Source organism: Grammomys surdaster, unplaced genomic scaffold (assembly GCF_004785775.1).
Source record: "Grammomys surdaster isolate TR1022 unplaced genomic scaffold, NIH_TR_1.0 125311, whole genome shotgun sequence".
In the NCBI taxonomy this organism is placed as follows: Eukaryota; Metazoa; Chordata; class Mammalia; order Rodentia; family Muridae; genus Grammomys; species Grammomys surdaster.
In genome coordinates this window covers 233250-241050 of record NW_021620189.1, presented here as the reverse complement: position 1 = coordinate 241050, position 7801 = coordinate 233250, and the positions used below count along the sequence as shown (strand labels likewise).

The following is a 7801-nucleotide window of genomic DNA, read 5'->3' as shown; positions in this document are numbered from 1 at the left end:
CCCCTCCCTCTCCCTCTTCCCCCTCTACCCTTCTTCCTCCCCTTCTTTCTCTCAAGATTCAGAAAGTTTCTTATATGGAGAACAGGGTCTCTAATATTGAAATGCCAATGTTACAGAGATCTAAAGGGAGTATAAAGTGGTCCCTGAGAGAGAGACATTTTGAGGCATCAGATAATTTTGGTGAAACTGGGTGTTAGTCACCTTTCTACCATTATAATAAAATATCTGGGATGATAAGATTATAAGAAAGAAAAATTTGCTTTGACTCAACATATCAAAGATTTTGATCTATAGGCAGATGTTCCTCTTGCTTTTTTCTGATGAAGGACCACATCATGGGAGGAGGGTTTGGCAAGGCTGCTTGGGGATAGAAAGCAAAGAGATAGAGAAAAGGCTAGGGTCCCAATATCTCCTTCAAGAACATACTCCCAATGATGTGACTTCCTCCCACTGGGCTCTACTTCCTTAAAATACCTTTCTTCCAGTAGTAAGAATAGCTTCAGCATACAGAACCTTTCAGAGACATTCTACACCCAAACTATAGCACCATGGGATGCATGGACAAATGCAGATTCAAGGCTTCTGGCCATGAGTTTCCAATTATATGAATGCAACATGGCTTGGGAATCAAGAGGAATTTGAGAACTTAAGATCATATCACACCAGAGAGACGTGCCTAGCTATTTTCTTTCCTAAATGTATTTATTGTTTTTCTAAATTTTCTGTTGATATACAAGAACCTGAATAATCTATAAGCCCTTGGTTGTCGAAGTTGTAAATCCAAGATTGAGTAGCTATGCCTGGCAAAGTAGTGGAAATTTTTAACATGGCAGAATAATTAGTTTTGGTAAAAGAGACACAACCAAGATGAATGAAGCTGCTTTATACTTACCTCTTCTGGCAACTGTATCCAGTCTCCTCTTAATGACTCAATCATCTGCCACAGGTCCTACCTCTGTCAAACTTCAATGTGAGTTTTGGACAAATCTTATTCAATACATAACATGTATGTAATTTAATAACATGAAGTGGTTCCTAAAGACATGAACCTCAACATTACAACTTGGGGTCTTTTCTCTGTCTTCCCTGTTTGTGTTTCTGCTTCTAGGTTCATGAATACTGAATATAGTTCTGGACAAAATTCCAGCTTCAAACCCTAGAGGTACCCAGATCCAGCAGACTGGTCCAGATCAGTTTCAGTTAAGATGGTTCACATTGACTAAACATGTCACTATCCAAGTCATTCTCTGTCTCTGTCACCTAGCTCATGAACTTTAAGTCATTTTCCTTCTTGTATACCTACAACATTCACATATCCTAGAGTTTCTTGAAATGTCCCAGAATTGAAAGGTGATGTTTTGTTATTTCACCTTGTGATCAGATGATGGATTGAAAAGACAAGACAGGATACTTGTACCTAGACAAGAGGCTGACATAGTTGGTTCTTTCCTTGTATCCCTGGGGAGTCTAATCTTCACTTCCTTTTGTGTATTTGCTTTTGTTATTGTTTTGTTGTTGTTTGGTTCAGTTTTGGTTTGGTTCTGTTTGCTGTAAGATGTGTTCTCACATTGTAGCTCACTATGAAGTCTAGACTGAGTTTGGGATTGAGGCAATCACCCTGACTCAACTTCCGAAGCAAAAGGATTACAGGTTCACCTGGCTGATCCCCAATTTCTGTTCTTACTCCCAGATCCTATAACAACACCCCCAAATCCATTTCCTTTCTCACAGCTGGATTAAGTAGATCATTTAAATATATTTTCCATATCTTGGCAAAAACATAACACAATAAAACAGTACTTTTCCATTGTGAACCAGATGAATACACCCTTTAGATTTTGCATCCACTTTTAAATCCTTCCACCTACTCCCACCCCTGATAACCTCCAATCTTCCTAAGACAAAATAATACTCATTTTTTATCTCACAACTTGACTATCAACATTTTAAGTTACTGCATTGTTTGAGTCTAACCTCTTCAGAAGAGATTTTGAAATCCTAGAGGAAAGCTTTTCGTCTTGTTTGGGGTGCTTCTAATCATAGAAACTAGCCTTAGGTGATCAGTAGGTGTTCTACCATTATTATCATCCTTACTACTGAGACAAAGCCTTGCTATATAGCCTGAGATAACCTCAAACTCTTGATTCTCTTGCCACAGCCTTTCAGTGCTGAAATTGATGATAAGTACTACCACACCCAATGATATTAATTTTTCTGATGGTCCTTTATAGTATAGCTAAATATAGAAAAAAATGTGTCTCCCTTCACACATATAATTCTTCCTAAGAGGACACACTGTTCTTTTCCAGAAGAAAAATTATGACATGATACGGCTTTACAAGAAACTGTAAGTGAGCTTGTCTTGTTTTAGAATAAGAAAATGCAAATTAAACTAATGTAAAAACATTGAGGGGCTGCTGGAGTTTTACATGTATACAGTGACATCTGCTGGTAACAACAGAGAGCCGTTACAGTCCATGTCAACCAGATTCAGGGTTCAGAACCTAGATTTCACTGGGATTTCCCTTCAGAGAGACACTGAACAGCTCGTCTGACACCCGGAGATAGGACTCACATTTGATGTGTTTGTTTTGTTGTTAGTTTTGTTGGTTATGTTTTTGGTCAACCTGACACAAACTAGACTCATCGAGAAGAGGGAACCTCAATTGAGAAAATACCTTTCCTGCCTGTAGGCAAACCTGTAGGACATTTTCTTAAAAAGTGGTTGATACAGGAGGGCCCAACCACTGTAGGTGGTGTCAAAGAGATCCTGTGAGAAAGAAAACTCAACAAACTAGAAGAAGTAAGACAATAAGTAGAAGTCTTCCATAGTCTCAGCTTCAATTCCTTTCTTTAGGTTCCTGTCATGCTTCACTTCCTGCCTTGACTTGCCTCCTGAGGTGCTGTAAGCTATAAGGTAAGAAAAACTCTTTCCTTCATAGGTTGCTTTTGTGATTGTGCTCTATAACAGCAAGAAAAACAAAGCTAAGATAATGAATATAGATATAGTATTTTACGAAAAATAATATATTTGCTTAAGACAATGAAATGGGGGCTGAAGAGATGGCTTAGTAGTTAAGAGATCATATGGCTCCTACAAAGAACCAGAGATTGATTAATAGCTCCAGGACTGTTCTGTTCAATCCATATCATATCAAGGTATCTCATATCTTCTCTGGTCTTGAAGTAATGAGTATTCTTGAGCACATATGCCCACAAAGATATACATGCATAAAACTAAATGTATGATGAATTAACTAAAAAAGTTCTTCTTTTATCAGATTCATTAATGCCTCTTCCAACTTTGTCTCCCCTTGAGATACATTTTTTGCTTGGTAGAGTACTGCTTGGTTCCCTTCAGTGGCAATGTACTTGAAATATTAATCTTTTCATAGTTAAGCAACATTGAGTACATCTTGTTCTATAGTTCTATTTTTCTTGCAATGCTCTTTTTAAACAAGACCATCAGAGATAAAAATTATATTCACAACAGAAGCTGAGAATTAGTAACCAAATGTACAGAGAAGCCTTTTGGCTCTCCGATTGGCACCATGGTGGTCAGCAAGAACAAGCGCCTGACGAAAGGTGGCAAGAAGGGAGCTAAGAGGAAAGTGGTTAATACATTTTCTAAGAAGGACTGGTACGATGTGAAAGCTCCAGCAATGTTCAATATTAGGAACATCAGAAAAACACTAGTCACAAGGACTCAAGGGACCAAAATTGCATCTGATGGCCTCAAGGGTCATGTGTTTGAAGTGAGCCTTGCCGATCTACAGAATGATGAAGTTGCATTTAGAAAATTCAAGCAAATTACTGAGGATGTTCAGGGCAAAAACTGTCTGACTAACTTCCATGGCATGGATCTTACCCAGGACAAAATGTGCTCCATGGTCAAAAAGTGGCAGACTATGATTGAAGCTCACATTGATGTCAAGACGATCGATGGGTATTTGCTCCGATTTTTCCGTGTTGGTTTCACTAAAAAATGCAACAACCAGATAAGAAAGACATCCTATGCGCAGCACCAACAAGTCCGCCAGATCCACGAGAAGATGATGGTGATCATGACCCGAGAAGTGCAGACTAATGACTTGAAGGAGGTAGTTAATAAACTGATTCCAGACAGCATTGGGAAAGACATAGAAAAGGCTTGCCAGTCCATTTATCCTCTTCATCATGTCTTTGTTAGAAAAGTAAAACTGTTGAAGAAACCCAAGTTTGAATTGGGAAAGCTCATGGAGCTCCATGGTGAAGGTGGTAGTTCTGGCAAAACAACTGGAGACTGAGACAGGTGCTAAGGTTGAGCGAGCTGATGGATACGAACTACCAGTCCAAGAATCTGTTTAAAATCCAGATTTTTAATAGTAACAAATAAAAAGGCATATTTGTGAAAAACAAAATTGTGCAGAGAATGAAGGATGGTGACAACTCCCCTCCTTCCATCCACACCCTATCACTGAAGTCAAAGGTTAAACTAGGCACCCTTGGAAAAGTAAATGCCAAATGCCACCAGCTGATGGCCCTCCTATCACAAAAGAAACTTTTATCAACAACTTGCCTTTATAGGGCTATGCAGTTGGAACCCTCCCAAGACCTAGCTTCAAGAAAGGACTGCCCCATGTTCAGGTACCCAGAGACCCTGTTTCTCAGGGCTTGGCACTGCAACATATAAACCTAGAGCTGCTCCTGTCTGCAATCAACTCTTCAGCCATATCACTTTATAACATCACTTCTTGTTGAACTTTGGGTTCATCCATTCTTTCTTGCCTCTCACTTTTTGTGCTACTTCTCTCATCATCCCCTCGTTCAGCCCCAGCTACTTGATAAGAACCATTATAGTGGTCTGCTCAGTTGGTTTGGCTCAAGTAGTCTCTGTTTATATGGATTGTTTAAATGTAAAATGTAAAAAAGCTCTTGCAGTGTACATCTGATGACTAGAGTTTGGATCTTCAGCATACATAGATGGGTGGGTGGATGGATGGATGGATGAGTAAACAATGGTTGAATTAATCAAGTACTGTCAGTTTTTTGTTTCTCAAGATCCAAACTACATTTAATTTAAAGACATAATCTACTTATACTAGCATATGAATCAGTATCATTCTGGAATAATAATAATTTTTCAAAATTTTTATATCATCACTGTACACTAGCATTAGGCTTTTAAGTCTATACGTTTCAAAGTGATAAAGGAGATGCATATTTCTAGCTGCAAAATGAATGTGAATCCCCTCAATGGCTTGTTTCCATTAAACAGACATTCTCACCCATCATAGAAGAAAATCACAAACAAATCATTTACTAGAATGCCTAAAACCAAACACAGATCTCCATATAATAAGGTAAACTGATTGTGGATCCTAAGCAAAATTTTTATCCTGCTGTGGAGCCCTCTTAATTTCAGTATCTTCTCTGAAACTAAGGAAGTAATTCCAGGGTCACACAAGGGAATAAATGTGGTGATCCACATGATATCCTCAACACAAAGCATGATTCATGGAAAGGGCTACCTTAGTGAAAATGTTTGCTTTTATGAGTGCATCAGTCCCTGCCAACCAAGAGCAATGCAGAATCATTCCACTTGATGGTCAAGTAAGAGCTACTAAAACCCAAAGTTCTTACCTGTGGCCATAAGATATCAAAATTGGAAAATTGAATATTTGATTAACTTGAAGTCAACTGATAAGCAGCTTCAGTAGAAAATCCAACTCACTGAAATTTTTAAAAAAGTAAATCTAGCATGAATGCATGCATAATGTTCTGGGTTCAATGTCCATCTCTGTCTTTCTTCTTCCCCACCCAAAAAAACAATCTACACTAAGATATTCTAATGACTTTCTGTAAAGTGTCAAATCCCCCATTTCATCCTAGAAGCCCTTACCTCCATTTCTCACCTTTGCTTTCCCTCCAGCCTCAGTCTTTGGCATGCTGGACAAATGTTCTACCACAAAGCTATACCCTCATTCCTCTCTTTTGCTGTTTTTATTTTCTACGATTTTAGACAGGGTTTCACAAAGTTAGTAAAGGATAGCTTTAAGTTCATTGTGTAAACTAAACAGAATTTGAACTTGAGGTTTCCTGCCTCTGGGAATAATGAACCTGAGTCACAGGATTTGAGTTTGGCATTGCCATGCCTGCATACATCAGATGCCCCCTACCTCTTTCCAGATACACCATAACAGTAGAATCTGATATACAGAAAGGTGGTTCTGTCTCCCAATGACATCTAGCAAGTTAGAGTCACCAAGTTAGAAAATACTAATGTCAGTATCTTGATTTTTTTTGTCTCTTTTTTCATGATACACAACTTATAGACAGATAGAGGACAATGCAGACTTAAGGATTTAGTGATACTTTATGACCCAATGTCTAAGGTATCCTTAGTGTTGGCTAAGTTTAGGAACTGAACTGTTCTCAACAATGGCTTCTCTAAAGAAGAAGATAGATATTATGGAAATTGTCTACCCTCTGGACTAAATGCTATGAATTACAACTGCATATTCCTAAGACTCAGATCAGCATTTGTAATAGCAGTGAGTTCTCTGGTCTTAAAATCATGAACCACAGAGTTTCTCAGTACTAGCAAAAGTAAAGTAAAGATACATGAATGAACATTATTCTTGGAAGGTTTGCTTTTTATACTAGCAAATGGTTCATCTAGTGTTCACCACATTTGAAGCAAATCTGTGGAGGAAATTGATGTATTAAGTATTTTGATAATTTTCTGTCTCTACAAGCAGCCAATGCTTAGAAAAATACTAGCTAAGCTGGAAATGTGAACACTAATAACGGTGCTATTATGACTTGGAGTATGAATGTTTGGAGTAGGCAAGTAGTTCAGTGATAGAAGTTGTGCTTAGCATGATCAAGACCCTAAATTCAGTCCTCAATATCAATCCTGGACATAAATACTTAGCAAAATAATGAGATACACATTTAAATATGCATTTCTTGAATATACACTACATGTTTATATATTTAGTGCCTAATATTTACTCTTAGGATATTAGTATTTGTAGGACTTATTATAACAACAAAGACATGTGCTTAGATAATTTATTTTTTAATATCACAGTTCTACTTTACAGTTTTCTCAAATAATGCTATTGATTATAGCTCTGAAGCATATTACTAAAAAATTTATGTATTAAAATCCTAACTTCCAAGGGGAAGGTGAAGCCTTGGGGAAGTACTTGGGTCAGAGAAGTACTAGGTCATCAGGATAAACTCCACTATAGTGGTTTGAAGTGTACCCCACAAGTTCATAATTTGAATGTTTGGTTCCTACCTGATGGTGCTATTGTAGAAGGCTACGGAACTTTCAGAGGATCAAGTCTACCTCAAAGAAGCAGATTGCTGAAGGGATCTTTATATTATAACATAGTCCTTGGTTATGAGTGCCCTCCCATTTCTTGTCCATCATGATGTCAACAGCTTGGTCTTTGCAATATGCTTCTGCTACCATGGACTTCATACTTCGTCCTGCCTTTCCCGCAATGATAGAATGGAATCTTCCAGAAGCTATGCACCAAACTAAGTTTTTATTCCCTTACCTTGTTTCTTATAAGTATTTTTGTCACAGCAATAGAAAGGGAATTAATATGCTTTCAAAAATGGAATTGTATATTTATGAATGTGGGCATGGAGAGTTGCTTTCTGTTTCCCTTATGTGAGGATACAGAGAAAAAAGTTATCTGTATAAAACATAGAAGGTGGACTTATGAGAATCCATCAGACTGGCACTTCATTTTAGATTTCTGGACTCCAGAAATAGAAGAACAATGTGTCTTCTTCTGAGCTG

General features: G+C 37.8%; 1 pseudogene; it reads left to right on the top strand.

The window, feature by feature from the left end:
* Nucleotides 1-3551: 3551 nt before the first annotated feature.
* On the top strand, nt 3552-4347 carry LOC114637469 (annotated as a pseudogene).
* The last annotated feature ends 3454 nt before the right edge of the window (nt 4348-7801 follow it).